The 20,237-nt window shown below is 43.9% G+C and overlaps 1 protein-coding gene across 4 annotated transcripts in view; it reads left to right on the top strand.

Annotated features, from left to right (window-relative positions):
• Window positions 1-20,237, top strand: part of HRH2 (histamine receptor H2) — a 107,166-nt gene that overhangs the window by 66,647 nt on the left and 20,282 nt on the right. The window contains exon 3 of one of the 4 annotated variants that reach the window (XR_013229154.1): window positions 9,528-9,672. The exons of the other annotated variants lie outside the window; for them this stretch is intronic. The gene's annotated coding sequence lies outside the window, so the exon portion shown is untranslated. The remainder of the gene's footprint in view (window positions 1-9,527; window positions 9,673-20,237) is intronic. 4 annotated transcript variants of the gene reach the window in all.

The following is a 20,237-nucleotide window of genomic DNA, read 5'->3' as shown; positions in this document are numbered from 1 at the left end:
TCGATTTCGTTTGTGTCTCCTGGTCCCTTATTAGTCGGATCAGCAACTTTGTAGTTGGCAGTCGAACAGAAAGTGACCACATGCCTCTAATTCTCTCAGTTAAGATAGACTTGATAGACTCCTATCAAAAGGTAGACTCTGTAACTCTACACTATCCCCTGAATTTTAGGAAATTAACTTGGGCTCCAATCTTGATCTCTCAGATTGAGCAAGTGATAAATTCCCCCCAAATGCAAGATTTGAGACATAAGCTCCTTATAGCAGACTCCATTAACTCTATTTTGCAACTCTATGTCAGTTATTGGGCTTTTTTATCACCTATCAAAACCTCCCAATAAGAATATCCCAATCCCTACTTGGTTTGATAAAGAATGCTTATTGGAAAAGAAACTATTAAGGCACTATTGCAGGCTATTCAATAAATCAAGATCTCTTGATAACCAATCCCACTATCTCAGAGCTAAAGCTGAGTAACAGTCTCTTGTTGCTAAAAAAAAATCCGAGTTCCACAACAGAAACTGGGAATCATTAAACAAAGCACTAAATTCATCTGATAACCGGATATTCTGGAGAACTGTGACCAATGCCTTAACAAACAAGTCAAATAAAACTGTATGTCCTATTCCAGCTTCCAAATGGGTGGACCATTTTTCCACATTGTTCACATTACCGTCTTCACTAGACCCTCAACTGTCCATTGGACAATCCTCTTCCTTTTCCTGTTGGCCAAACGTTGAACCTGCTGAGATTTCTGAACTGATAAAATCTCTAAAACCTCATAAGTCACCCGGTCCAGATGGGATCCCTCCAGACTTGATTATTCATTATGCTGACTGGTGGGCTGTGCCTCTAGCACATCTGTTTACAAAAATCAACCAAACAGGACAAATCCCAGATTCATGGCTAAATTCCATCATAACCCCAATATATAAAAAAGGAAAAATTGACCTTCCGAGTAACTACCGACCCATCAGTCTATTGTCAGCCATAGGTAAGCTCTTTGCAAAATATCTGGCCACTAAACTTATAAACTGGACATCCAACAATTACATCATAGGGCCAGAGCAAATAGGGTTTAGGAAGGGATACACTACCTTAGATCATTGTACTGTTTTAGCTTTTTAAAGTCAAAAATACACCAAACCTAAGAGGGGCAAATTATTTGTTGCCTTTATTGATTTAAAAGCACCCTTTGACTCAGTTTCCAGAGAGAAACTCTGGATAAAATTAAACAATCTAGACATAGACCAGCGTCTACTCTTTCTATTAAAACCGCTCCATCATAACAACCACTGCCAAGTCAAATAGTCTGCTGAGGGAAATTTAACACCAAAAATTCAAATAAACATAGGAGTAAAACAAGGTTGCATCCTTGCCCCTCAGTTATTTAACCTTTTCTTAAGTGACTTACCCCTCTATTTTAACAAAGTTAATGGCCATCCCCCAATTCTTGGCAAAAGACCCACTCCACTTCTTCTATATGCAGATGACACAGTTATCTTATCTAGAACTCGAGTTGGCCTAATACGCTATCTCCGTTCATTCGGAGATTACTGTAGTGACAATCAACTAAAAATAAACCTTAAAAAAACTAAGATCATGGTATTTGCAAAGACCCGATATAGGTTTCCCTGGATAATAAATGGTAAACATATAGAACAGGTCAATCACTACAAGTATTTAGACATAAACTTTACTTATAATAACAGTTGGGCCAACCATAGAGAAAAAACAATCAAATCTGCAAAAGGCCAGTTGTCCCTTTTAACCAAGTTTTATCATCAAAAAGGCAACAAAAACCTTCAAGCAGCCATTAAAATCTACAATGCCAAAATAATTCCTCAGATACTCTATGGAATACCAATATGGATGGATGCATTTAATAATAAATTAGAGAACATCCAATCTTTCTTTTTCAGAAATCTGCTAGGAGTCCCAAACTGTGTGGCCAATCATACACTTGTAGCAGAACTTGGCCAACAGAGTCTAGAAGCCCGGGCTTGGTCTCAGTCCTTTAAATACTGGTTAAAAAATCATTTCCATGCTCAAACGGGTAGTTTGTTAATTAACCTTTTGAGTGACCCTTATTCTTTCAGCTGGCTGGGCAAAATGTCAAAAAAACTTCAAATTATGGGTCTGGACATCTCATCCCTTAGCATGCAAGATGAAAGGACGATACTAAAGTTAATATCACAGAGACTAGAAGATCAGGATACACAGATTCTGGGCTCCTCTAACAACAGTGTATGTTCTCCCCACTTCTGGGATATTCCGTTATCTTACAAATCCATGTCCATGTATCTCCAAATTTTGGAGACACACCAGTTAAGAAGAGCATTTCTAGTAGCTCACTTAAACATCTTTCCTTCAAATGTCACCCGAGGTAGATTTTTGAAGATCCCTCCTCAGGAGAGATACTGTTTACATGGATGTAGTGTCCCTGACACATTGCACCATATACTTCTGGTGTGTCCTAAGTTTGAAGTATTTAGTCGCCCGTTAGCTAATCATCTGAAGAAATTGAAATTCAGCTGTGTTAATGAGAAACACTGTATTAAAATGATATTAAATGTGAGGGACAGAGCAACTATTATAAAAGTAGCAACATTTTTACTGGCAATTTTAAATGAAAATCTTTTACGATAGATTTTACATGTGAAACTGTTTGAAAATTTCATTTTATGCTTTGCAATTTTATGCCAATAAAGGTATTCTGATTCTGATTCACCTCGTCCACCAACTCTTGCCTGTTGGTCAGTATTAAGTGCAGTTTGGCTGAACCTCTTGTGGATTCATCTATCATTTGATATATGAAATTGTCAGCCAGGCAGGTCAGAAAGGTCAGAAAATTACATTACTGTGTCAGCCAGGCTGGTCAGAAAGTTGCATGACTGATCTAGGAGTTTTAGTAAGACCACACATTGAATATGAGTCAAGTGTGACTCAGTGGCTAAAAAGGCGAATGGAATTTTGGGCTGTATCAAACGGAGTATCGTGTCCAGATCACGGGAGGTGATGGTAACGCTTTACTCTGCTCTGGTTCGGCCTCACTTGAACTGTGTTCAGTTTTGGGCACCCCAGTTGAAGAGGGATGTAGACAAAGTGGAATGTGTCCAGAGGAGGGCAAGAAAGATGGTGAGGGGTTTGGAGACCAAGACATATGAAGAAAGGTTGGGGGAGCTTGGTCTGTTTAGCCTGGAGAGAAGATGACTAAGAGGGGATTTGATAACCATCTTCTAGTATTTAAAAGGCTGCCATATAGAGGATGGAGCAGTGTTTCATCCAATGGGATGAAATTAATTCAAAAGAAATTCCGTCTCAACATTTGGAAGAAGTTCCTGACAGTTAGAGAAGTTACTCAGTGGAACAGGCTTCCTCCGGAGGTGGTGAGTTCTACATCTTTGGACCTTTTTAAACAGAGGCTGGATAGCCATCTGACAGAGAGGCTGATTCTGTGAATGCTTAAGGGGGTGGCAGGTTACAGTGGATGAGCGATGGGGTTGTGGGTGTCCTGCATGGTGCTGGGGGTTGGACTAAATGATCTGGGAGGTCCCTTCGAACTCTATTATTCCATGACAGATAAGATACTCTGGTATTCCCATCTCTTTAAGAACTTGCCACAATTTGTTGTGCTCCACACAATCAAAGGCTTTAGATTTTGAATAGTTCAACTGGAATGCTGTCACCTCCACCAGCTTTATTGTTGCTCAATCTATTTGCCAGGAATTGAGAGGGCCGGATGCCATGATCTTCATTTTCTTGATGTTGAATTTCAAGCCAACTTTTGTGCTCTCCTCCTTCACCCACATCAAGAGGCTATTTATTTCCCCCTCACTTTCTGCCATTAGAGTGGTATCATCTGAGGATATTTCTCTCTGCAATCTTAATCCCAATTTGTGACTCATCTAACCCCACCTTTCTCATGATATGCTCTGCATACAAGTTAAATAGGCAAGGTGATAGTATACAGCCTTGCTGAACTACTTTCACAATTTTGAACCAATCAGTGATTCCATTCTCACTGTTGCTTCTTGAGCTGCATATAGATTTCTCAAGAGATAGATAAGATGTTCCGGTATTCCCATCTCTTTAAGAACTTGCCACGATTTGTTGTGCTCAACACAATCAAAGGCTTTAGCATAATTAATGAAGCAGAAATTTTTCTGGAACTCCCTAGCTTTCTGAACGATCCAGCATCTGTTGGCAATTTGTTCTCTAGTTCCTCTGCCTCTTTGAAATCCTGCCTGTACTTCTACAAGTTCATGGTCCACATATTGCTGAAGGCTAGTTTGTTTGTTTGTTTGTTTGTTTGTTTGTTTGTTTATTCATTCATTCATTCATTCATTCATTCATTTATTTATTTATTTATTTATTATATTTCTATGCTGCCCTCCCCGGAGGCTCAGGGCGGTTTACATTAAACATATAAACAATACATGGAATAGTTTGTAGGATTTTGAGCATAACTTTGCTAGCATGAGAAATTAGTGCAATGGTGTGGTAGTTTGAACGTTCTTTACATTGCCCTTCTTCAGGATTAGAATGTAAATTGCCCTTTTTCAATCCTGTGGCCACTGTTGAGTTTTCCATATTTGCTGGCATATCAAGTGTAGCACTTTTACTGCATCGTCTTTTAAGATTTTGAATAGTTCAACTGAATTGCTGTCACCTCCACTAGCTTTATTGTTGCTCAGAGGTCCTAAGGCCCATTGGACTTCACATTCCAGGATGTCTGGCTCCAGGTCAGTGACTACCCCATCATGGTTATCTGGGATGTTAAGCTCACTCTTGTATAGTTCTTCTGTATAATATTGCCAGTTTTTAAAAGTCTCTTCTGCTTCTGTTAGGTCCCTACCATTTTGGTGCTTTATCATTTATTTATAATTGGATTTATATACCGCCGTTCGCCAAAGGGTCTCACGGCGGGTCACAATAAAATATAAAATCAAAGTAAAATCACATAAAATCCCATAAATACCCCATTATTACAATAAAAAGATGGCATTCTATTCTATAACTTTCCCCACTTTCCCCGCTTGTTCAGAGAGAGGTTGGACGTTAATTCTGTAAGAGAGAGAGGAGAGAAAGACTGGCCAATGGATTAGGGATCTTGGATTGAACCCGGGCTCTGCCCTGGCCTCAACCATATGCCTGGTGGAAGAGCTCTGTCTTACAGGCCCTGCGGAAAGGTGGTAGTTCTGACAGGGCCCTTAGCTCCTCCGGGAGCTCATTTCACCAGGTTGGGGCCAGCACCGAAAAGGCCCTGGCCCTAGTCGAGGCCAGGCGAACATCCTGGGGGCCCGGGACAGTCAGTAGATTCATACCCGCAGAGCGGAGATCCCTGCAGGGGGATGAGCAACCAAACGGTCCTGCAGGTAAGTAGGACCCAAGCCACATATGGCCTTAAAGGTTAATACCAACACCTTAAACTTGACCCGGAAACAGACTGGTAACCAATGAAGATGACGGAGTACCGGCTGGATATGGGCCCTGGATATGTCCTAGTGAGGACCCTAGCTACTGCATTTTGTACCAGCTGTAACTTCCGGATCAGAGTCAAGGGTAGGCTTGCATAGAGCGAGTTACAGTAGTCTAGTCTGGAAGTGACCATTGCATGGTTCACAGTGGCTAGGTGTTCCGAGGACAGGTAGGGCGCTAGTAGCCGGGCCTGGCGAAGATGAAAAAAAGCCATCTGGGCTACTTTCGTGACATGAACCTCCATAGACAGGGAGGCATCAAAAGTCACTTCCAAGTTCCTGACCACTGGTGTAGATGGTATTTGTACACCATTTAGACTTGGGAGATGCGCTTCCTGATCCTGCCCTCTTCTGCCCCGCCACAGGACCTCTGTTTTGGAGGGGGTTGGGTTTCAGGCGACTCTGCCTGAGCCATCCAGCCACTGCTTCCAAACACCTGGGAAATGTATATGGGGGGGGGGGGGAGTCCGGCCATCCGTCCATTAGGAGATAGAGCTGGGTGTCATCCGCATATTGGTGGCACCCTAGCCCATAACCCCGAACCAACTGGGCCAGAGGGTGCATCATATCCATCTATGCATGAAATGTTCTCTTCATATCTCCAATTTTCTTGAAGAGATCTCTGGTCCTCCCTATTCTATTATTTTTTTCTATTTGTTTGCACTGTTTATTTAAGAAGGCATTCTTATCTCTTCTAGCTATTCTCTGGAATTCCGCATTCAATTGGGTGTATCTTTCTCTTCCTCCCTTGCCTTTCACTTCCCTTCTCTCCTCAGCTATTTGTAAAGCGTCCTCAGACATCCATTTTGCTTTCTTGCATTTCTTTTTCTTTGGGATGGTTTCAGTTACTACCTCTTGTACAATGTTGTGAACCTCTGTCCATAGTTCTTCAGGCACTCTGTCTATCAAATCTAATTCCTTAAATGTATTTGTCACCTCTACTGTATATTCATCAGGGATATGATTTAGTTCATACCTGAGTGGCCTAGTGCTTTTCCCTACTTTCTTCAATTTGAGCCTAAATTTTTCAACAAGAAGCTGATGATCTGAACCACAATCAGCTCCTGGTCTTGTTTTTACTGACTGTATAGAACTTCTCCATCTTCGGCTGCAGAGCACATAGTCCATCTGATTTCTGTGTTGATCGTCTGTTGTTCATGTGTAGAGTCATCTCTTGGGTTGTTGGAAAAGAGTGTTTGCTATGACCATTGTATTCTCTTGACAAAATTCTACCAGCCTGTGCCCTGCTTCATTTTGTACTCCAAGGCCAAACTTGCCTGTTATCCCGGTTATCTTTTCGCTTCTTACTTTAGCATTCCAATCCCTCATGATGGTAAGCAAATCATTTTTTGGCATTGCTTCTAGAAGGTGTTGTAGGGCTTCATGGAACTGGTCAACTTCATCCTCTTCAGCAGCAGTGGTTGGGGCATAGACCTGTATTACTGTGATGTTCAATGGTTTGCCTTGGATTTGAACTGAGATCATTGTGTCATTTTGGGGATTGTATCCAAATACTGCTTTTCTTACTCTTTTATTGATTATGAAGGCTACTCTATTTCTTCTGAGAGATTCTTGCCCACAGGGTGTCTGTTGTGGGGAGAGGAAAGGGAAGGCGACTGTAAGCCGCTTTGAGCCTCCTTCGGGTAGGGAAAAGCGGCATATAAGAACCAACTCTTCTTCTTCTTCTTCATCTCTTGTTTGACCATGTCCAGCTTGCCTTGGTCCTTGGATCTGACGTTCCGGGTTCCTATGGAATAAAACTCTTTACAGCATCGGACTGTCTTTTCACCACCAGTTCCTTCCACAACTGAGCGTCCTTTCGGCTTTGGCCCAGTCGCTTCATTCATTCTGGAGCTACTCATACTAGTCGTCTGCTCATCCCCAGTAGCATATTGGACACCTTCCAATCTGAGGGGCTCATCTTCCAGCATCATATCGTTTTGCCTTTTTGTAGTGTCCGTAGAGTTTTCATAGCAAAGATACTGGAGTGGTTGGCCATTTCCTTCTTCAGTGGATCTTCAGCTCTCTGTTATGACCTGTCCGTCTTGGTTGGCCCTGCATGGCATAGCTCATAGCTTCACTGAGGTACGTAAGCCCCTTCGCCATGACAAAGTATCAATCCTTGAAGGGGGGAAAGACCTTAGTAGGGGATAATGCCATGTAGTCCACTTTTCAAAATAGCAGTTTTCTCCAGGAGAATAAATGTTTTAAACAAATAAACAATAAATAAATTTTATATAGTCTAGAGATCAGTCATAATTTCAGGAGATATACAGTCTCTCTCCCACCCCTGCTACAGCCCCAGCTGCAGAGGCAGCAGCTTCAGTAAGCGTTGCCACTGTTACAGCCCTGTCTCAGCAGCTGCACGTCCTCCATGGACAGGTGTCAGTTCACATGTGCAGAGCTTCCACGTACAAAAATAGCCAGACTGTGATCCCAGGTTTTAGCCCCAAATGATCAGGAGATGAGTACACAAGTTGTTATATGAGCAGCAGTCCTTTTTGTTTTACTACAGGAAACTGGTTGAAGGAAATGCTTTTTAGTCCTACCACAATACAATGAGTGAGTAATTCTCATCACTGAAAGCTCACTAAGGCTCCAGGGCAGAGTCTGCACTTACTTTTTTTATTCCATTGTCAATCCTGTTGAATTCAGATCGCTTTGAACTCGAGTCTTCCTCTTCCCCCCCCCCCATTGAAACAGGAAAGTCTTCTGCATGTGGTTAGGGAGGCTCAGAAGAGGGGGGGGGCAAATGGAGACTCTTTGTTTTCTTGAAGGGGGGGGAGAGGATCCAAGAAGTCAGAGGAGGGAGGAAAAAAATCTTTTCTTTTCTTGAGGCGGGGGGATGAAGAAGGCACACAAAAAAATCCAAGGCCAACAAAAGTTGAGAGAACTTAGGGCCTTCTCCTTTAAGGCAGGCTTGTCACATGACCACCTGTAGCCAATCACGGGTCCTCTACCACGGAGGAGAGCCCAGATTCAAAACAATGCGATTTTCTGAATATATTCAGGATTAAAAGCACTCTGAGATATCGCACAATAAAGGTAGGGTGACTCTGGATCAATCCTTCTTGCTGCAGAAGGAAAATTAAAATTGCCCCAAATTCAAACAGAAATCGCATTCTGTGTAGAGGGCAGGGACTGAATCGATCTGGGGTTGGAATAAAAGCTCCGTGTAGTTTACACCCAGGGCTCACATGAATACTCCACAATCAGATTCCAAGGAAATACAAGTGAGGAGGTTGCAATCAGACATGTATTTCCTCTTTTTCAGATATTACTTGTACTATCAAGCCACAAACAATGGCCAAAACCACTCCCCTTTCAGTGATTACTTTCAGATCAACTTGATCCTGTCTGGGATGTCAATCCATTTTTATTGGTATTGTCTTTTACTGTATACATCCTCCTATCATTTTGGACCACACTTGAGACAGCAGCCAAACAGTTTGTTAATACCGGGTCTGCTATTTAATTCCATTGTGTGTGTGTGTGTGTGTGGGGGGGGGTGTTTATAGTCGAGTATGGACAGGTAGGAACAGAAACCATGGCGGCTACCTGTCTGTACTTTGCACCCCACAACCACTCTTCTTCCAATTTAGTAACCTCAGTGGGAGAAACAGTAGTTTCTAGGTGAAACATACGTATCTTATGCTGCATTTTCTGTTCCCCTATCCACTTTACAGAGACAGAGCAGGACACAAATGAGGTCTGCCACGATAACATACAGTTTTTCCTGGGGGTGATCAACAGCTTGTTGCTATGGACTGCCAGATGTGAGGAGACAAATACTAATTTTCTCTGCACAAGTAACTATATTGCCTGTTGCAAATGAATCCATTTCATGCTGTAGTTCTGGTTTTCCTGGCATGTTCATCTCAAATTCAGAACTGGCGGGATATAAACCAGAGCTCAAGGAACAAAGCTTGTCATTGTGTTCCAGAGGTCCAGAAGAATAATAGCCAAAAGCATCTATATCCTAAACACTTTGTCATCTTTTGTCACTGACAGATCTCTCTCTCTTTCTTTCCCTCCCTTTAACCCTTTCAGCACTGAGATCTTCCCCTAAACTGCAGGCAGGCCAGGCTGTCTACAGTGGTGACATGATTCTGACTGTCCTCTTCCAAAATCCACTGCACATAGAAGGACACAGTTAGATTTTCTGTGGGGAAAGATGAAAGGCAGGGCCATTTGGGTGAGTACCTGGGATGCCTTACCTAGAAAGAGTTAAAATGTTTTGTGTAGACAAACTGAATTTTTTCTCTTCTGTGGCTAATAGAAATTCCTGGAGTAGAATACACTGTGTATTCTCTGATACTATTATAGTAGCTGTTTGATACCACCATCCCAAGAAGAATTACATGCTGGACTTCTGCATGGCACATCAAGCCTCAATAACCACTCACTACCCCCCCCCAAAAAAAAAAGGGATAGAAAAACAGGTATGAGACCAAATTTGAGGAACATCACAGAAAAGGGAATAAAAATAGAGCTATAGTCAAACTGAAAATCTGTCTGTCAAATAGTTATTAAATCATGTCTGCTCATTTTGGACTCCTTTATAGTTCTTTCCCCCAAAAGCAGTTGGGGATATCTCCTCCTTCCCCCATGTTCCCCTCCTTCCCTCCATGTTCTTGTGACACAGGACAATGACCAATTCCCATAGAGAGCCAGTTTGGTGCAGTGGTTAGGAGTGCGGACTTCTAATCTGGCATGCCAGGTTCGATTCTGCACTCCCCCACATGCAGCCAGCTGGGTGACCTTGGGCTCGCCACAGCACTGATAAAACTGTTCTGACCGAGCAGTGATATCAGGGCTCTCTCAGCCTCACCCACCCCACAGGGTGTCTGTTGTGGGGAGAGCAATGGGAAGGCAACTGTAAGCCGCTTTGAGCCTCCTTCGGGTAGAGAAAAGCGGCATATAAGAACTAACTCTTCTTCTTCTTCTCCAAAGCATCCAGCATTAGACAAAGGGAAAATGATTCATTGAAAGAGTGGGCTCGGAAACTGGAAGTAATCCAAAATAGAGAGAAAGCACTAGTCCCACCTGCCAGAGCTTTCCAACAAGTGCCCCCTGTGACTGTCCCTACATTCGGAATATATTAGCACGTATGGTACAGTATTGGATGCACAAGGGGACAACTTAGAAAAAAGACTGAGAAATTTGGTGGCAGACCAATGTTGGCTTTTCCGGATCTGTTTATGAGAAGATGGCAATTTCATAACTTCTGCCCCCTATATGGGTTCATATCTACACATTCATGCCACAAGAAGCAACAGGCCCACCAGTACTGGGATGGGCTGGGAAGCTAGATGAAGCCTGTTAAATGCTCAAATTGGCCTTGCAGCCAGTTTTCACATTCCCTCTTCTGTATTTGAACAACTGAGTGAGGTGTAGGGATCATAGGTCTTGTTTTCAAGGAGGATTTTTATCACCTTGCGACTGACAGCCCTGCCCTTTCAGTTTTACACACTTCCTCTTTGTAGGGTCACTGTTATGGTCTTCCATCTGAAAAGGGAAACACAGAAAGACTGTCAGGGCACTCCTAAGCAGAGCCATTGAAGTCAATGGGCTTACGAAGTGTGTGACTCTACTTAAGATTGCACTAGATGCCAATCAAGCCTTGGGAAAATATATATTGGTTCCTTTCATTAAGCTTACAATGAAGAAACCTCGCTGTGAAATGCCAGCCAAGCAGTTATTTTCTATTGACTGTCCTTGCCTGCATTCCTATTTTTCTTTATTTGCCAACTCCTGTGGGTGTTGTTTGGCTGTTTTACAGCCATCCCAGAGGTGGTGGTAGATTTCAGCAGCTGCCTTTTCAAAATATCCTGTCATTTATCACACATCTGTGTAAGCCCCTTTCAAAAGTCCAGTAAGGCAAATGGCTTCCATTTTTAGCAATGACTCCTGGTACAGTCAGAATGGCATTATTCTTTGCCCTCCCGGATGTTTATAATCCATAATAGTGGGAGAAAGTGAGTCATAAGAAGCCAGTCAGAATTTCAGGCTTTAATGGAGTTCTTATTTACTTTGGGCACGGCTTAGCAAGGTAAGGTCGGACTCACCTCTGCATACCGGCCCACGACCCTCTCCCGCTGATAACAGACTTTTTCTCTTTTACCACTGCTTTACTGATTGTGCCACAGAGAAAACAATGGAGGTCACCTGGCTGCCAAGAGCCAGATACAATTGTTGTGCTGGCTCCATATTGTGCAGTCATAACCTTGCCCAAGATCATATGCGCAAGGTGTTTCAGTACATGTGGGGGATGAAGACTCAGCTTTTGATGGATTCACTCCTCAGCACCACTTAAGCCTGCAGCGGAAGCCACAATCAAGCCACCTCTTCAGGCTTACAATGAGGTTTCGCACTGTAGGTGTCACTTGGACCCCGGGTATTCATGTGACAGCCGGTGACCTTTAAATGCATTCGTCAGGATGGCAATAGCATTTGATAGATGCTTTCTGAATAAGGATGAAGGCCAGGCATGGCCAAAGGAAGAAAGCAAAGAGCCTCCCTGCACTGCAGAGCTACTTAATGAGTATGTCTGGGAGTGGGCTGTGGACCCCTTCATCCCCGTAGCAGACTCTGATCTGAGTCCAAGACCATTAACCCAAGTAGCTAATTTTCCTTATTAGCAAAATCACCAGATAACAAGAGTTCAGCTCACATCTAGCTCAAAATTGTCTTCATTTCAAGGTTTTTTTTGCCCTGAGAAGGGAACCCATTGACACACTCTGATCTCCATTACTGTATCTGTCCCCTTGGAATAGAACAGGTGAATTTAATGGTACAAGATCAATATAACCTCATCAGCAGACAGCCAGCTTGGTGCAGTGGTTAAGAGTGGCTACCTTGAATCTGGAGAGTCAGGTTCGATACCCTGCTCCCACCCATGAAGCCCTGCTGAGTGACCTGAGGCCAGTCACAGTTCTCTCTCAGCCCCACCTATCTCACAGGGTGTTGGCAATTGTAAGCCACTTTGAGATTGCATCGGGTGGCTAAAAATGGTGTGCTAAAACCAGCTCTTCCTCTTCTTAATAAAAACCTGGTCTTCTTAATAAATATACTGCCCTGATCCAGCTCAGGAGAGTGGTAGAGAAATCCTATAAATATATGGCTTCGACATGAACATTTTGTTAATATCATAGCCAGGACGTATTTATGTGACAAAACCATCAACAAGAACCAAGGTGTGTGTGCCCATTGCAATTTGTGGGGATCACAGCAGCTATGTATGCAGTCTCAGTGTAAAGATGTTGCTTTATTCAGATGGTATCTTCACCTTCTGCAGTCTCAGTAGCATCATCATATCCTCCTGAGGTAGAGGACTCTACCTTGATCTAGTTTCAAGCGGATATGTTATCTGTTACAAACCTCATAGATAAATTGTTCTGGCTAAAATTCTACGTGCTTTACTTGTACAGTTTCTCATGTATTTGTAATGGAAGCCGCTACAATTGATCCTCTCTAAAGAGCAGCCCTTAGGCTGTGATCAAGCTAAGAGCCATGTTCCTGTAAAGAGGACCAAGGGTATGGCTGGAAGGTTACATGCAGCATTGCTGAAGCAAAGCGGCTTGGAAATCTTGGCCCACTCCATACATGATGGATAATGCACTTCCAATGTGCTTTTGCACTTGGATTTTCCTGTGCGGAACAGGAAAAACTACTTCTAAAGTGCATTGAAAGTGCATTATCCAATATGTGTGGAACGGGTCCTGCATGGAAATCTTACACTAGACATTCTTAGAAGACATGCACACTCACATGTTTGAGCACCTAGTGGTTCTTCTCACATCCTAGGCCCCATAAGAGGTGAATGGTGGAATATAAATGTAATGGTCCCTGGCCCTAAAGAAGTCCGCCTGGTCAACATTCTAGTTTTTGATTTGTTTATTTTAAAGCCTGCAACTTGCCCAAACTTCTCAATTTGTTCCATCAATGGTAAAATTTTCTCAGTGGGGTTTTCTAGAAAGAAGACTAGGTCATCGGCAAATCCATGAAGTTTATAAGAATGTTTTCTTATTGTAGGGCCTTTTATTCTATCATCTAACCTAATAGCTTCACATAAGGTTTCCAAAACTAAAATAAACAATAGTGGAGACAGCGGACACCCTTTCTTAATTTGACATTTTTTGGTGTATTCATTATTGATTTGTAATCTTCCCCATTGCTCTGAATATATGGCCTCTATACTTGGAATAAAATTTCCTCCTAAATCTCTCTTGTGCAATATTTTTTTCATAATCCACAAGAGGGCAGCCGGAGCAGTCATGAAATCAGACTGCTCCCGCGACTAAACAGGCCCAGCCCAAGAATAACCACCAAAAAGCAACCACATTTATCAAAATAATAATTAATTAATTAATTAAAAGAATCCCACCACTCAGCCATTGAAACCTCAAAGGAACGAAACTGAAACTTCAAAGGAACGCAACGAGACCTCAAAACCTCCACAAACAGAAGCCGAAAACAAGCAAGAACAACAAAAAGACAAAAAAGACGGACACGGTAAGCAATTCAACTAGAAATTAACCAGAACAAAAATGGAGTGAGGCGACAGCGGCTTTTGAGCTCGGCCGGGGGAGCGCGGAGCTCACGGAGGCGACTGGAAGGAGCCGACCATATAGGGCAGCCTGTCAACATCAAAGAAAGGGAGGCTGCCCGCTGCAAGAGACCCTCCGCGGGCCTACGGGCGATTAGGGATTCTAAACGGGAATAACATCCCTATTACGTGGGAGAGGGAGAAGGACACAAACGGACACTGCTTGCACCAGAAGGGGGAAGGTATACCAAACAAATGACTACAAATTGAGCAGGAATAATTGAGCGGGAAGAAAATTAAGTGGGAAGGGAGAGGATCTCAAACGGAGAGAACCCCACCCCAAGAAGGGGGAAGGGACGTCAAACAAACTGTCAGAAATTGAGCAGGAACAAATAGGGCGGGAAGATAATCAAGCGGGGAAAAAATCTGTAAACAGAAAACGGAGGGGGGAAGGGAGGGGAGAGAAGAGAGAGAGAGCGGGGAAAAAAGACACCAGCCAAACTACCAGCAACTGCGAAAAGAATCAGGCGGGAACATTGTGATGTGCACAGAAAAGAGAGGAGGGGGAAAAGAAGGAAAAAAGGGGGAGGGGAGGGGAAAGAAGGGGAAAAGGAGGGAAGAGGGGAAAGAAGGACTAAAAAGAGGGGAGGGGGGAAGGAAGGAGAAAACGAGGAGAGAGGGGGGGAAAGAAAGAGAAAACAGGGGGGAGAGGGGAAAGAATGAAAAAAAGAGGGAAGAGAGAGACAGGAGAGAAATAAAGAAGAGGGAGAACGAAGGAATAACATTCCAAAAAAAAAAAAAAAGGGAGGGAATCAAAAAGGGAGACAAAGATAACCCAATTCTTTCACCAACTACCAACCCACACCTAATTGACTCCAAATTAAATTAACATCTCCACCCATCTACCCAACCAAACCAAACTAAATCAACATCCCCATCCAACCACTCAGCCAAAACAATAAATTGCCACCAACAGATCTACCCCAAACCAATACAATTAATTAAACCTGATTGATTTCATACTAAATTAACACCTTGCACATCCACCCACCATATACAATTAACTACCATCAATTAATCTATACCAACCCAACACAATTAAATACCATCAACTGACCTACCGAAACCCACCCAAAACAATAAATTCTACCAAATAATAAAAAACTAACCTCCACCCCAAACAATCTAAACTCTACCCCAACCCACCCAAAACAATTAACCCTACCAACTAAACAATTAAATTCCACAAATCAAGTTACTCGAACCCAGCCTGAAGTAATTAATCCAACCAACCTAGCAACTTACCCTCTACTTACCAAACAACCCTAACTGCCAACTGATCACCACCCAATTCATAACCTCCAGTCACAATACAACATGAAATAACGCACAGGCCACTCATACACCACACACTCCTGGACTGGGCAACCCTGTGGTGCCACAACAGGTGATCGGAACTACCCCTCCAGACACCCACAATGATACACACCCTACACCGAACACATAACTACACACAAATGGAACTGGGAAGCCCTGAGAGGCTGTAAAAGCAATCAGGGCCAACCTCCCACAAATACACAAACTCACACACACAAGGACAGAACCGGGGTTCAACAACAACCCTAGCTAAACCATAGAACTAAGAATTGAACCAACAGTGTCCATAGAGCTCGTAATGCCCAATAAGACTGAGGAAGAAGAAAAAGCAGGGGCCTTGATAGGGTCAAGGATCCCAATAATAAGGGGCAAAGGCAGGGACAGCGGATGGCAGAGATACATCAAACCAAGGGGGCTGAAAACCAACCATACTCGAGCCCCCTCCAGACTCCGCCCCATCCCTCACGACACTACGGTGGAGGCAAAGGTAAACAACCCGCCTATGACACTGGTGCTGTGCAACGCCAGGTCAATGAACAACAAAACCTCTATGCTGCAAAACTACTTTGCAGAACAAAGAGCAGACCTGGCGTGCGTGACAGAAACCTGGACCAGGGAGGGCGAAACAGTTGCCCTCAAAGACCTAACCCCTGCTGGGTTCTCTGTCCTCCACCAGTCCCGGACAGCGGGGCGGGGAGGAGGAGTGGCAATCCTAACCCGAGAGGCTTTCTCCTTCAGGGCCCTTCCTGCGCCGTCAATACCAGCCATTGAATGTGTTGGCCTCGGATGGGGGTCAACCGAGAGCGTGGCCATCTGGCTAGTGTACCGCGCGCCCAATGCTCTGCCAGATGCCCTGCCTACCCTGCTAGAGGCGGTGGCGGCCTGGACGCTACAGTTCTCCAGTCTACTAGTCCTGGGGGACTTTAACGTCCATGCTGAGCTACTGTCCTCTAGAATTGGACAGGACCTAGTATCAACCATGGCAACACTAGGGCTCTCGCAATTTGTTGTTGGCCCCACCCATCAAGCATCATGGATCTTATTTTCGGCATAGGTCTGGATGTGGATCTGGTCACAACAACAGCCATGCCATGGTCAGACCACTATGCTCTAAAGGCTCGGCTAAGGCTCCCACCACCTCCTCAATTGAGCGCCGAGCAAATTTCAGCTCGCCCGCGGAGACTTATGGTTTCAATTAAATTCCTGAATGCTCTGCGGGAACCAATGCCTCCCGGCACTTCTCTCAATGGCCTGGTCAGTGACTGGCATAATAGACTGCTGACTGCCATTGATGAGATAGCTCCCCGACGCCCTCTCCGGCCCAGTCTCAAGCGGGCCCCCTGGTACACCGAGGAGCTTTGCAACAAGAAACGGGAACTGAGACAGCTAGAGCGAGTTTGGAGGAAGACTCGTGACGAAGCCTCGAGAACATCTTATAGAATGCAGATGAACGCCTATGAGATGGCGGTGAAGTCAGTAAAACACAATTTTTACTCGGCTACCATCGCATCTCCAGACTCACGTCCAGCTCAATTGTTTAAGGTAGTTCGATCCCTCACTGCCCTGATTGAAGGGCAACAAAACAGTAGCCAGTTGGACACCAGCTTTGAGGCATTTCCAAGTCATTTTGCAGACAAAATTTCGACACTCCGCCATGACCTCCCTCCAACCTTAGATACAAAAAGTGAACTAGAGGCCCTTTGGCCCTCTTTGGCGAAAACTATGAGTAACTTCAGATGACTCACACTGACCGAAGTGGACAGGATACTAGCAACAACAAGGCCAACCACATGCCCACTAGACCCTTGCCCATCCTGGCTCTTAAAAACAGCTGGCATAAGGATAAAGGGCCCCCTCCGGGAGATAATCAACCTATCTCTCACAACAGGAGAATTCCCGGAGGGTTTGAAAGAGGCTGTGGCATGTCCACTGTTGAAAAAAACATCTCTAAATCCACAAGAGCCTAACAACTACAGGCCCGTCTCGCACTTAGCGTTTCTGGGCAAGATGATAGAAAGGGCAGTCGCAAACCAACTGACGGAATACCTGGAAGAAGCTTCGATCCTAGACCCATCCCAGTCAGGTTTCCGGCCTGGCCATGGGGTAGAGACAGTGCTAGTCGCCCTGATGGACGACCTCCGTCACCAGTTGGACCGAGGCGGGTCGGCACTGCTGATATTATTAGACCTCTCAGCTGCGTTCGACACAGTCGATCATGAGCTTCTAGTTCGCCGCCTCATCGATGCTGGAATACAAGGGACAGCCCTTCAATGGCTGATCTCCTTCCTCCAGGATCGTGGACAGAGGGTTGCAATAGGAGAGAATTATAGAATCATAGAATCATAGAATCATAGAGTTGGAAGGGGCCATACAGGCCATCTAGTCCAACCCCCTGCTCAACGCAGGATCAGCCCTAAGCATCCTAAAGAAAACATCAGACCGCTGGCAACTTACTTGTAGAGTCCCACAAGGAGCGGTCCTATCCTATTCAACATCTTCATGAGCCCTCTCGCACAACTGGTATGGAAGTTTGGGCTGGGTTGCCATCAATATGCAGATGACACCCAGCTCTTCCTCCTGATGGATGGCCGCCCTGACTCTCCCCCAGAAGCATTAGCCAGCTGCCTGGAAGCAGTGACGAGATAGCTCAAGCAGAGTCGTCTGAAGCTTAATCCTTCAAAGACGGAGGTCCTGTGGCTGGGTAGGAAGGGCCCATGCGAGGAAGCACGTCTGCCTACCGTGGATGGCGTGCAGCTCTCTACGGCTCACTCCGCCAGGAACCTAGGCGTGATTCTGGACACTTCCCTCACAATGGAAGCCCAGATCACAAAGGCAGTGCGGCTGGCATTCTACCATCTCCGCCAAGCCAAACTACTAGCATCCTACCTGGCCCTGGAACACCTAGCCACAGTGATCCATGCGACGGTCATCTCTAGACTGGACTTTTGTAACTCGCCTTACGCAGGCCTGCCCTTAACCCTGACCTGGAAACTACAGCTGGTTCAAAATGCAGCAGCCAGGATCCTCACAGCAACACTGTGGACGTCTCATATCCGGCCTATTCTCCACCAGCTGCAATGGTTACCAGTTGAATTCCAGATCAGACTAAAGATTCTGGTAATTACCTTCAAGGCCATAGGCGGTCAGGGCCCAGTGTACCTGAGGGATCGCCTCCCCACCTATGCCCCCAAAAGAGCTCTGCGCTCTACCGCCACCAACCAGCTAAGGATCCCTGGCCCTAAAGAAGTCCGTCTGGTCTCGACCAGGGCCAGAGCATTCTCTGTTCTGGCCCCTACCTGGTGTAATGAGCTCCCAGAGGAGATCAGGGCCCTGACGGAGCTTAAACAGTTCCGCAGGGCCTGCAAAAAGGAGCTCTTCCACCAGGCGTTCGGCTGAGACCAGACATAATCAACAGCGACCAAAGGGCCCCTGCTCCAACCCCGCCCCCCCTCAGAATTCCATCAATAAGCCCTGGACCTGTTTGTACTGCTATATTGTTATACTGTTATATTGTGCTGTTGTACTGTTATCTGGTTACAATTATTAATTATTAGTATAAGGTTATTACATGTTTTTATAGACTGTTTTATGTATTGTTCCTTGTTATGATGTAAACCGCCCTGAGCCTCCAGGGAGGGTGGTATATAAGTATGATAAATAAATAAATAAACAAACAAACAAACATCCAGGAAATATTATCAAATGCCTTCTCAGCGTCAGCAAATATTATTGCTGCTTCTTTGTCTGGGTTTTTATCATAATATTCTAAGATGTCTAACTCATATCTAGTATGGCAAAAGGATATTCAAGATTTTATTTGGAAATGGGAAAAAAACAGGATTAGATTTAAACTATTAACAGATGATAAAGTTAGAGGTAGTTGTTCCCTTCCAAATCTTCAACTTTACCATGAAGCAGCGTCATTGACATGGATAAAGGAATGGTATCTTCTGAAAGATACTAGATTGTTGTAACTAGAAGGTTTTAATAAACGTTTTAGTTGGTACCAATATATCTGGTACCAATATATCTGGTATGATAAAGATGTTATACATAAAGAGTTTAAGGACCGTTGTATAAGAAGAAACTTAATAATAGTCTGGAAGAGATATAAAAACAGGATAGAACCTTATACCCCATTATGGCTCTCTCCGGAAGAAATGTCAAGACTTTGGGGATTAAAGGAAACCCCAAATTTGGCATACCTATAGGGAATTGATTTATATTGATGTAAAAAAACTGAAATCAAGAGAAGACCTTTCAGATCATAGGATAGATTGGTTTTTATATTATCAAATGGCAGAATTGTTTAAAATACATAAAGAAAATACAAAAATCGAGATTTCAGCAAGAAATATTAGAAATATTAGAACAGGATGGTAAAGAAATTTCAAAAATCTACAAGCAGCTGTTAGAATGCAATATTGAAGACGAAAAAGTCAAAGAAGTAATGATTTCTTGGGCTAGGGATTTTGGCAACACGGTGAGTTTGGACACTTGGGAAAGGTTATGGATGTTTGATATGCGATTCACCCCTTGTTACTCTATTATAGAGAATATTTATAAAATGATTTACCATTGACTTCTTACTCCAGTTAAGTTAGCTAAATGGAATAAAAAAATAGGCGACAAATGATGGAAATGTAAACAGGAGAGGAGTGACTTTTTTCACATGTGGTGGGAATGTAAGAAAGCAAGACAGTATTGGGAGAATATACTTGAGGAATTAAAAAAATGTTAAAATTTAATTTTGAAAAAAACCCAGAGTTATTTCTATTGAACTTTTTGGAGGGCAGGGTCCACAAAGATCATGGCGTTTTATTTATGTATGCTAC

This window comes from Paroedura picta, chromosome 3 (assembly GCF_049243985.1).
Source record: "Paroedura picta isolate Pp20150507F chromosome 3, Ppicta_v3.0, whole genome shotgun sequence".
NCBI lineage: Eukaryota > Metazoa > Chordata > Lepidosauria > Squamata > Gekkonidae > Paroedura > Paroedura picta.
Note: the sequence above shows the minus strand (reverse complement) of the source record. Positions and strands in the feature narration are given on the sequence as shown.